The following is a 12,376-nucleotide window of genomic DNA, read 5'->3' as shown; positions in this document are numbered from 1 at the left end:
TTTTGGCTAAACTCCATGTGAAAAGAGACAATTTGACACCTAATCTTGATGCCTATTGTGGTGTTTCTCTTTATTAACTCTAGAAGTTGCTCAAATACAATAGAGAAAGGCTTCATCCTCGGAAATGTAGGAGATTTTTTGTTTTTCTACCCCAAATAGTATCCAATAGCAGTTGGCTACCTCTGAGGAGTATGCAAAAGCTGTTTTCTGAGAAAGGGTCTCTAAAATCAGATTGTCTGCCTTACATGGGTCTCCTACAGCAATCGTCAACCCTAGATTGCCCTAAAGTTGCTGTCGATTGCCCAAAATGGTCACTCAAATCAAGTCACATTTTGCAACTTCTCTTCCAAGCCCATTTCCAACCTTGCATGCCCTGATCATGGCACATTGTGACATGACAAATCTACCTAGGCAAGCTTAGCCGTTACAACTGAATTTCCAGCTACTTTTAATTCAATCAATAGAAAAATACTTGGCCCTACCCAAGTTTTGGCCATTGGCCAACATCAAGTTTAAATTCCTAACTTGAAAGTTCTTGAAACCTTTCACAAGCTATAGTCTAGGACATTAAATGATTTAATACTCTTAAGTCCTATGACATTGAAAGTCATTCCCAAGGGATTGTTCAATGTCTGTGGCCCAGATGTGTTCTATATAGCCACTAGTGGCTATCCTTTATAACTTTTTGCCAATATCCCCCACTGCCCAAATTATGACATTGTGATATCTTAACTTAATCTCACTATGATGTGCACAAGTTAATTGTTCTAAATGATATAAGTTAACGATTCACAACCTTGGTGACAGAGGTTCTCTATACATGTTATTGCCTCAGTGGGAGATTGGTTTGCATTTTGAGAGTTATTGTAGTAGATCTAGAGGTAGAGACTACGTAGTACCACTTGTGAGTACCATTTAATGATTTATTGATGTTATCCTTTATCGTAGGGGTTATTCCCATCATCCTCATCTAAATTCTCATTGTCTCACTATTGCTATCATCTTTTGGGTTTATATCCAAATTCAAGTCACTGCCCTAAGACTTTTGACATTTTTAAGGGGATTCAAAAGATTTCTTTGACTTCTTGCTAGAACCAACCATCAAGGTTTGTTCCAGTGTTAGTAGCTAGAGCCACTGGCAAAGTGTGAGAGAAACCTAGAATATAAATACAATAAAATATTTTTCCAATAGGCTTAGTATTGGTAATCTTGTGGAGAAAAATGTATGTGTATGTCTATATGGAATTGTTGTGTGATTTTTTATATGCGCTCACTTTGTGACTATGCTAAAAGAGGATCTCAAGAACATTAAGTAGTACATAATGGCATCATGAATTTTTATTTTCTTTGTGGTTTATGCCCAGATTTCATATTATGGCATGAAAAGGAGTACCTGGCAAGAGAAATGAATGTCTCACATCATAATAAACATCAAGTTAGCATGAAGCTATGTTCGGGATGTGCTCCTAGGCGGATCATAGACCAAGAAGCACCATCACGTGTGAGACCTTTGGACACTACTCCAAAGAAGAAATGATGTGGTCCAAAGAGATGTGTGTTCATTGACGATGAAGCACAAGTAGATGGGGACTCCAATACCATTGACGAGATTGTTGAGCAGACAAGTAGTCACTTATATGTTCATTTCATTTATATGTTACTCTTGCTTATTGTTACTCGTTGTTTTTTATCATTATATATCTAATTGCTTTGCTACTATTGTTTTTTATTGTTTTTTATTGTTTTTTATTAACATTTGTGTTTATAGAGACCAATGTGCACCATGAGGGTCTGGACGATAATCAAAAGATGAGTGGTGATAATGCTCAAAGGGAGGATGAGGATGGAAAACAACACAAGCACTCAAGGCACCTGGACAAGCAAGTCTCTCTAGGCTTGATGAAGGATGTACTGAGCCAATTTTATGTCAAGAAGAGGACGTTGCCTCCTATCGTGCCTCTTCGTAGATTGGTGGCTCATGAGGCAATCAGATTTGCCACAGACGATGCTCAATGGTTGATTCTTTCCTTTGATTCTACTGGTTATCTAGAGATTATGGGACACTTCCTTGTGTCGATTGTAGGTCCTAGAGAGGAGACCATACCTGTGACAACCAACAATCTAGATGATTGGGGTCGGATTTGGCGTCAAAGAAGTGAGGAGTTTGAGATGGCTCTTGGGAGAGAATGGAAAGATCTTAGGGGCAAGAAGTTATTGGTTTGGGATGGAAACAATAGGCTAAAAACATGGTGGAGACGCATCAAAGAAAGTAAATAATCATTTATACTTTGTCCATTATACATGTAGGCATTGAATATATGTATCCTATTCTTATGTTATCCGATTTTCAATTATAGAGTACTCCGACAATGCTTAATTTCATATTTGTGTACAGTATGAATGCATTGAGGTGCCAATGGAGAAGGAAGCAAAGCTACTACTTGTATTGGATGCCACCAATGCGTAAGTATTTTTCCTTAAACTATGCTTCTCATTGTTATATTTATAATTACATTCTCATATTTATGATTATGTTTGTTTCCAATCATATTTCTAGGGCGCATGTAACTCCAAATATTGCTCATGAGGTGTACATGTTCTAAAAGTTTGGTCTTGCAAACAAAGAATCCATTCTAGATAGATTGAGTCCAGACATGAGGAAGTGGGCTGAGGTTGAGATGAGTATAGAGGGAAGGAATTATCATGGTGCCGCTCCATGGTATAACTCTCCTTGCAATTTAATATCTTAGCTTGTATGGAAGGTGTTTTCTATCTCTAGCTCTCTTGAATGGAATGTGCCTTTCTATCTCTGGCTATAAATTTATTTTTGTTTTGGCATGACAGGATGAATTCCATGCATTTATCTCAAAAGAAACTACGAAGGTTGAGGCTCTTGGTATAGATGAGGCAGAGAGGAAGAAACAATTAGATAAGTCTATAAGAGCGGAAGAGAAGCACCTCAAAGATAGGGGTTACAAGTACTTATGCATTGCCAATCCCCAATATGGGGATGATTTCTTTAAGTTGTTATTTATCCTAAGGTGGGATGATGGGAACATGCTCAAAATCACAAGAGACAAGTTGTATTGTCTTACAAGCTCAAAAATCTATCTAGAAAGGTAATCTGTATTTACAAAGCAAGTTGCGTGCGTGTTGTCTTTTTTTTTCAATGCTTTCTATTCATGCATGTTGTTGTGCAACGTAGGAAAAAAATATTACTACATCTTATGAGTCTTCCGAAGTCTAAAGATCCCCAATACCCTCACTTTGGTGATTACAAGCTCTTTTGGATTTACATGAAGAAAGAGACATGTTGGGCTCATTTGCATTTGGAGGCCGTGCTATAGATCCAAAGGATACAAGTAGGAGGTCCACAACTGCTGGACTCATTTGAGGAGTTCTTCAAACTTAACTTTGAAGAATCATGTCATGCAGGTTGACACAACACAATACATCCATATTGCTTTTTTGACATTTTTCTTAATGTACGTGTCAATATTAAGTTTTTGTAAAATATTTGTAGGCTTTTGTATGTCTCATGGATGGAGTGAAGTCTTCAAACACAGAGAAGATGCCAAAGCTTGTGCATTCATCCAAACACGTGATTAATAGGTTTATTTTGATTGTTGTGCATGAGGAGTAATCATTTCTTCTCTTATGGCAAGTGCTTTGATCATTATGGAGTCATTTGGATTGAGAATGTTGCATGTGGATACTACATTGTGTAGAAGAGAAGACATTGGATGCAGCTCCGGAATTCAAAAGAGAGTGGATTGATATCCATGATGAGAATACCATGTGTTCTCCAAACTTGACGGCATGGGAGGTAAATGTTTGTCCTTGGTGGCTCGATTACCCTGTGGGAGTTATCCCTAAGAAAGAGAAAGATTTGCATAAGTGTAAGTACTTTAACCCATGTAAAGTGCATTATTGCTTTTGTATAATTAGTTTTTGTGCTCATGCATGAGGGTTTCAAGGCTGAATCATGCTTGTAGGGTTCATGAGGAGCTTCCTGCTCGTGATTCACTTGCCACACCCATTGTTATAGAAGAGCAAGCAACTACAGGTATTGAGGGTGCAGAAGGAAGTATTCATGCCATCGAAGCTTGCAAGGATACTACACAAGCCACCCAAGGTACTCATAATAATGTGCAAGCTATTCAAGCTACCATTGGGGCCACTACTACACCTCTTGCTAGCCCCATTGACAAGAGAGGCAAAGGGCTTATGAGCCAACCAAGCACCTCCATAGATCCACTGAGAAAAAATGTGATGCAATCATTTATGGCACCCACCACCTCCTTTGTTGTAGAGTTGTCTCTTGTCCGAGAGAGTTGGGAGAGGCAACCCATAACTCATTCAATAGTAGGTGAGAAGCTCTTATGCTAAGTTCAAATTCATTTGCTTTATTCACCACCCCCGACAGGAAGACTCACATGTATGACAAGTAAAAATATATTACTTGAAATAATTATTGCATGGTTTCAATATCAAATATACATTGATGCTTTGCTAGTGGATGTGACTCAGATTGATAGATTTTCCCTTGATAGGTAAACATGGTGACCATGTTTTGCAAGAACCTCAATTTATCTGTTGCGTGTAGCATTGCATCATTTTTTACTTAGCATCAATGACTATGTGTTGTTTTTTGAATAGCATCAACAAGTTTTTTGCAACACAGAAGACACATCTTTATAGCAAAAATGACATTCCATGCCGAAAGATAGCTCAATTGATATTTGCAGATTTTCCTACAGGCTTGCTTGTGGATGCTCTAGGTCCCACTTCATTGGGTAAGCTACGTTTTCTCTCATACAAGGTTTACATCAAAATCACTTCCCATATGTTATGACCCTTGTATTTCTTTTATAGGACATGACTATTCCCAAGTGGAATACATTCTCAAAGGGTCTTACAGGTTGCATGCATCTTGCTCATGAGTATTTGGCCGACGAGGGATTCTTGGTTAGTATCTGCTTGGCAGAGCATATAGGTGAATTCATTGTGGATGCAACGAGAGTGGGGCTTGTGCTTCACTACACTTAGACGCTCATGTGTAATTCCAAGGCGTATCGGCACCTTATTACTAGAGAGGTAGTAAGATAACAAATTTGGATGCTTTAAGCATATTGTTATATGTTGCAAACAAGGTTTGATCACTTATTCTATTTCCACTCATGAATAGGTACTTGATCTTACAATGTGTCTTTGGCATTGTGCCAGTCATATTGTACCTTGATACAATAGAGAGGTTGGGAAGAAGATTTCAAAGAGGTTGTTTCCAGCATATCGTAGCTACATGCTGGATGATTGTGTCTTTCCCACAGATATTGATGGCGCCATTCTTAGAGGTGGGGCGGAGAGGTCTCATCTTTTTTATCGATAAGTAGTTTGTATGTTTTTGCTCTTAGGTTTCGTTGTATAGTTATTTCATTATTTCTACTTGCATGGCTGCAAACGTTTTGTATCATAATTAGTGATATGGTTAGGTGGTTATTGGCTACATTTACAAAGTGCTACAACTATGTTTTGGATGTGTTTGTGGGGTGTGGTGGTTTGGCACGGGGCAGTGTAGAGGAGATGAGACACTGCATTTGTCTAGAGGTAGATGATGTGCTCTATGGGGAATGTTTATCCACCCTTGTATGTGGACCGGTACTGTGCTGAGGGAGAGAGGGTTATCCACCCTTGTACTGTGCTAAGGGAGAGAGGGAATGTTTATCCACCCTTGTATGCAAACTTATTACATTGTTTAGTCTGACATTATGATTTCTGGTTGGTTGTGTTGACACCATATTATTCAACTATATTGTTGGCATGTGACTATATTGGTTTTTCTTTCCCTATCATTACTTTAGCTAAGGGATCACATGCATTAGGATATTTGATTTGGTTGGTTATGTTGAGAATATACCACATTGGTCTTGTTTTGTTGATGCGTGTTCATGTAAATACAAATTGTCATACTATTTTAGTAATAATAAAGAATTGCAATTTTATTTTTATGTCACTTCATGTCTATAGTTTGTATGACTATGAATTAGTAATCATGCTATGAATGTATGTTGCACAAAAAAGCTCAAAAAAAATGATATTGATTGCAAAAGAATGAAATTGAAAGCTCACAAAAATAAAATCCCCACTATTTCTCTTTAAAAACTTAGCCATTGCCTTGAACAAAATGTCTTTTTCCCCAAGACATTGAACAAAACTAAGAACTCCTCCTTACGAATAGGAATATTCATGGGAAAGAAACACAAAATTCTAGAAAAAACTATAGAGCTTTGATAATTTCAAAGACATCTCTTGGCTACAACTCTAACAATGTTACAAATTTCAGAGAGAAGCTTTGTTGATCTAGCACAACTCCTTGAACAAAATTTCTCTAACATCAGATTTCACATAAAACCCAAAGCACTTTCTATCCATTCAATTAGTTGTCTCCAAAGTTTCTTGACCTCTCTACATTCCTAAACTGCATGGCTAACTATTTCTTTCCATTTTTAACAAATTGGGCACAATGAGGCTGTTGCTACACATTTGTATAGTCTTTAACTTGTAGCTAACTTGTTAACCAAGTACCTTCCAAAGCACAAGATTGAGACTATTAAATAAAGTTAAGTTTCCAAAGTCTCCTTAGTCTATACTTCCAAGTCCAAATCTTGGTCCTTGGACACTTCCTTTTTTGGTACTCCATACTCTTGATTAGTGTGAGACCCTAATATGGCTGGAAATTCAATATCTTTCTACAATCAACAAGGTATTTGCCTATTCCACTTCTGACAAACCTAAGTAGAGTGAGAGGCTTGCATATATGAAGAGGGCCAAGAATCTTTCTTGCTCATAATTGATCTTAACCACTACTACTCTCTATTAGTTACCCTCTTGGGGCCCCAAGAGGAACACCAAGGAAAAGGGAATTCTCTTGCAAGAAAATCTATCTTGTAACATCAACAAGCTTGTTTATCATGTTTTATATGATCACAGTGAAGAAAAGAACACCAGGCACAACAAATCTTCATGCAGCATCATGTAAATCTCCCACGGTTTTAATAGAATCAACCATATTCTTCAACATCTTCACAAAATCCATCAATAGAACAAAGAAAGCAAATAAGTACACCATCTTTGAATGGAAATACATCACATAGTATTCATCTTCAATATCTTCATAGTCTTCTCTCTCAATCTCTCATATACAATCACTCTGTTTCAGTAGAATTGGCTATCTCTGACTCTCTCTCTCTCACTCCATCAATAATACATCATATCCTCACTACAATCTCTCAAAAATTACTCTCAATAATCACTCTTAGGTCGTGGATACCCCTCCCAAGAGGTATGTCTGATATGAAGGGTCACCAGAGCCACTACAGTGTCTCTTCACAGCTCACTACTGTCACTTCACTCTAGTCTTCTCTTGAGTCTTCAGCAGCTACTTCTTCCACTTCTTTCAGCTCTTTTGCACTTATATTCACCTCTTTCCAAGGCTAGAAAACTTTCCCAAAATCACACATACATTCCACAGAACACTTACAGAAGCATACAGAACAGTCTACAGAACAGTACCAGAACAGCTACAGCACAGAACAGAAACAGAAGCTCTACAGAAGACCTACAGAAGGTTACAGAAGGTCATCAAAACCACATAACTCACTCTCAAACCATTTCAAACTCTCACAAACCATTCAATAAACTTCCACAATATCTCATTCTTCATCAATCAATACCTCATCCCTCCTTACAGAAGACAATCAGAACAAAACAGACCAAAACAGAACAAAACAGAAGGTATTCATAACCATTCAGAACCTATCAGAACATCACAGAACCACCAACAAACATCATGAACTTTCAAAACACAATCAATATCATCCAAAACACTCTCAATCCTCTTCCAAATCAATCAATCATCCCATAAAATCAATCATTCAGCTCTAAAAAACAACAAAAATCATCCAAAAAACAAGTCATTTCAACACTCAACATATCCCCACACTTAATAAGGAAGCGTCCTCGCGACCCAGGAAAAAGGGAATACAAGTTCATTGAAAAGCTTCACTGTGATCTTCAATATCTTTTCAAAAAGAATCCATCCACCACGACCCCATCTTATAACCTGTTTCTGATATATAAAAATACAAAGAAAGGAAAACTCTTTTGAAATTAACACCTCTTATCAAACTAAAAATCACCACTAATTTGTAAAGGATATAAGAGTTTGCTTCTTCATCATCATCGTCATCTGCTTCAACTCTCCAACCACGACCCCATCTTTACAAATCTCCAAAACATAGCTCGTACACAAAATCCAATAGGAAACCACCACGTTCGTTTGACATACATGAACTCACAACACAAACACTAATACACAACCATCTGAATGACTTCTTCAAAAAGAAGAGTTTGGCATTAAAAAACTTGCACCAGACATTGGAAAGGCATCAATGAAGATGATCCCTCTTAAAAGATTGATGTTGTCGGAATCGATCCATAGATAAGGATTCATCTACAAAGTTTTTAGGAGGATTTTGAAAAAATTGGAGACAACACATCCTTTCCAATAGGACCAAGTATCTGCTAGGCAAACAGAGGGCATGAAAATACAGTATCTCCAGCTGTTGAGAATCAATGCTAACATTGACATTCATGCACAACTTTGGGATAGGCTTTGAATCAGTATGAGAGTGCCTATGCATATACGCCAGGTACCAAGCAAAGTGAGCAGTTAATCTCACTGAGGGATCTGCAGACTGTGAATATTGTTGGGCAAAATGAACATAGTTTTGATAAGCTTGACTTGAAGCTGTCCATTCCCCTGGAATAACTGGCCAATTAATCTGTGGTCCTGTAAGGCAATCATCCGAACTCCATCCCCTTCTTCTTGAAATCTGATTATCAAAACCATCACAGTCACTAACCAACTGAGGTGGTTGAGATATGGAAGTGTTAGGAGAGGGTAGTGGAATAAGGGAAAGTGGATGTAGGGAAGGATAGGAAAAATCATAAAAAGAAGAAAAGGTTAAAGAAGGAGTGGCAGAAATTTGTAAGGAATCACTAAGGAAAGGTGTTAACTGATAAATAGGAAATGTAGAGGGTACATTTATAAGGGGTGAAGGACAGGGTGGAGAAGGGGAAAAGACCCTATCCTCAATAAAGGAACAGTAAGTGAAAATAGGAATTTGAGGGAAATTGGAAGGTTGGAAAAGAAGTGGTAAAATTACTGTGGAATTAGTTTGACAAAGGGAAAAATATATAGCATAGCGGTGAGCCAATTGTTGGTAATAAAGGAGGGTAGGAACAGAAGGTCCCAAGAGAGATCGTCTATGATAGGCATCAAAGAAGGTAGCATCAAATAGATTATGTTTGGAAAGATAGGTTAAGAGATCCATCCTCAGTTGGTTAGTACTCTGTACAAAGGTAGGAGCTGTATTTTGTCTTTGATTTAGGACCACTGACTCAATCATGGGATGCCACGAATTATCCTGACAATGAGCTACTTGGGAGGAATAACTCTGAAACATATCAGCTATGCACAACTCCAAATGATTGACATATAGAACAGCCTGTAAAACCACATCCCCCACATACCATGCCATATCTACCTCATCTGGAATTAACAAATCTCCTCGGAGATACATGTATGACATCAGCATGGTGTCTGGCGTGACAGAATCTTCAAACACCATTCTGACTACCTCTGTCAACAACTCAGCAGACCAAGCCCCACTCCAGCCATCCTCTGGAAAAGGTAAATCCATCGTGGAAAGCTTCATATAGAAGACCAACTTCTGTAAGTGGTAGTGGACAAAGAAAGAATGGTCTGGTAAGACATATTCCTGAAATTGTTCAAAGGTAGACCATAACAAGTCCATTCTGGACTGCAATCTTTCCACTTTATCTTGGAATAGAGGGCACAAAGTAGCCTGTCTCTGTAGGGCAGCCAAGTCCTGCTGTGAAAGAGAGGGAATTAATGGAACAGGAGGGCTTGGAGGAACAGAGCGGGACTTTGCAAGCTGATCTTGCAACTGCTGGATTTGGGAGGCTTGGTTGGCCACTGTGTAATTAGCCATCTGTAAAGCTGAAAGCTTGTCATCTAAAAGAACTTGGAATTCTTTTGCTTCGCTGGACATCCTCTCCTTCTCTGCTGAAAGGCTAGTAACCTGTGACTGAGCCTCGAATAACTGGGTCTTCAATGAAGCAATCTCATCACTTTGAGTGGCAACCAGTTGGGTTTGCTGTTCCATTTGCTTAAATAGATCTGCTAGGGTATCCTTAGCAGAAGCTAACTCAGATGTTGCCTTATGCAACTGGTCTTTGGACTGCATGAGCTCCTCATAGAAAGATGCGTACAGCTGTTGAACACAGGCTGTCACTGACAACTCAATGGAACTTTGAATATCCTTGCAGAGGAAAGGAATGGCATCTCCTGAGACGAGACTGCTCAGGGAGGGAACTGAGATCTCCAAGGATCCTTCTCTATGTGCTCTGAACAGATTATTGCAAGTGAGATACCCAGGGAGTTCACTGCCAGAAGTAGCAGGGATAGACACTGAGGGAAGTACAGCAGGGGCTTTGTCCGCTACCCTCTTCAAGCATTTACGCTGTATGACCAGGGGAGGCGGAGAATCATCATCCTCAATGTCAATAGGTGCTGACTCTTCTGAAGTTGGAGGAGGAGGTACTGGATGATGGAGGAGGTGGAGGCACAGTCTTCTGTAAACCTGAATAGGTCAAGAAGGCAGACAAATATGATCCATAGGTAACATTGGTAACATTACCCCTCGTGACTTTAACAAAATGCTGATCCATCTTAGTAAGGAGGTATGTGCTCCGATCAATGGCAACTCCTTTTAGCACCATCCTGGAAGCTGTGAAAAGCTCTTTGGACAAATAGTGGGATGGCGTTTTGGCAGGCATGAACCTGTCCTGAAGGAACTGGCACATGGTCTTCCATACGGGATCAGTAATCATAGAAAACGAAACTCCTGAAGAGTTTATCACTTTTTTAACATCAAGGACTTCCCTTGTCTGCTTCTACAACAATTTGAGAATCTCTTCATTAGAGAAGAGCTGACGAGTGGTCACAAAAGGTTCTCCTTTGAAGGGTAAAGACAGAGCCTTCCCTAAGCCTCGAGACGTCAATGTCATAGACATGCCTTGGACTACGCCTGTCTTCTTGCTGTAAGAGGCCAGGAACTCATCACATACGGACGGATCCTCTGGAAGTAATGGAAAAGGAGTGGCCACAAAAGCAGCAAGTCTCCCCTTCATGAGAGGCTCAAAAGTAAGTAGGGAAGAGTAATCCCTACTAACTAATGGGACGTACTGGATAGGGGGAGGAGCATGAGAAGGCGCCATTCAGATGGTTACACACACACCACAAACACAGACAATCAAGGAGAATGCCTGCAAAGCAACAAACAAAAAACCAAGGATAAGAGAATTACCAATCAAAACGTGACCCGACCTACTAACCCCAAGCAAACCACATCCTAGAAAAATTTTGACATGACCTCGAGACAAATGCGACCGAAAGCTTCATGCGATGCATCAAACAAACACCCTGAACCCCGTATCAGGCAATAAAAGAAAAAAAACTACATACCGTACCCGTAACCGTAACTAAGACATGAAACCAAAACCATACCAGATTCGACACATAAAAATACGACATCTGTGATAGAACCAAGACTGGACCATGGAAAATAACATTAAGAACTGCGTATACCCATCCCACGAAACGCTTCATTAAAAAGGGGAATTAAGTGCAGTGAGGGGGGATTTAATTTAATGAAGGGTTGATTTTAATCAATTATTAAAAATGGGTGAATTTTTATTAGGTGATAAACCTTAATAAGAAAACGGCGGTTCCTTATTATAAATTTATTTACCAATTATTAGGTTAAACGGTGCAGTTATTCGATTCCCGGACTTCGATTCCCGACTGGGTCTCTAAATGCAATTCATTGATTATAATTTAAGGTGATGTGGAGCGCTTTTTTGCCAGCGCGTGCTCATGTGACGGCTGGTTCTTTTTAATTAAAAAAAATTTACAGTGCCTCTGTAGCACACGTAGCGCGTGCTAAGTGAACGGCTGGTTTATTTTAATTAAAAAAATTGTGTGTTTAGCGCGAATGCGCGTGGAAACGGTGGGTGGATTAAAGAATTTATTTTAACAATTAATTGTGATTAAGAGGAAAAATAAATAAATAAATCACATAAAATAAATACCTGGAAGGGGTGTGTATATAATGCAGGAATGCGCACGGAAGAGTTCCAGTAAAGGAAAAGCAAAGAACATTGAGGAAACAACAATAACAACACCTTAGCAGATGTGTTAATTTGGTTTATGTTGGTGTTTTTATTTTTA

The sequence above is a fragment of the Lygodium microphyllum genome, chromosome 15 (genome assembly GCF_053477565.2).
Source record: "Lygodium microphyllum isolate KBCC chromosome 15, Lygodium_microphyllum_v1.1.10, whole genome shotgun sequence".
In the NCBI taxonomy this organism is placed as follows: domain Eukaryota; kingdom Viridiplantae; phylum Streptophyta; class Polypodiopsida; order Schizaeales; family Lygodiaceae; genus Lygodium; species Lygodium microphyllum.
The sequence above is the reverse complement of the archived record's forward strand: the minus strand, read 5'-3'. Positions refer to the sequence as shown.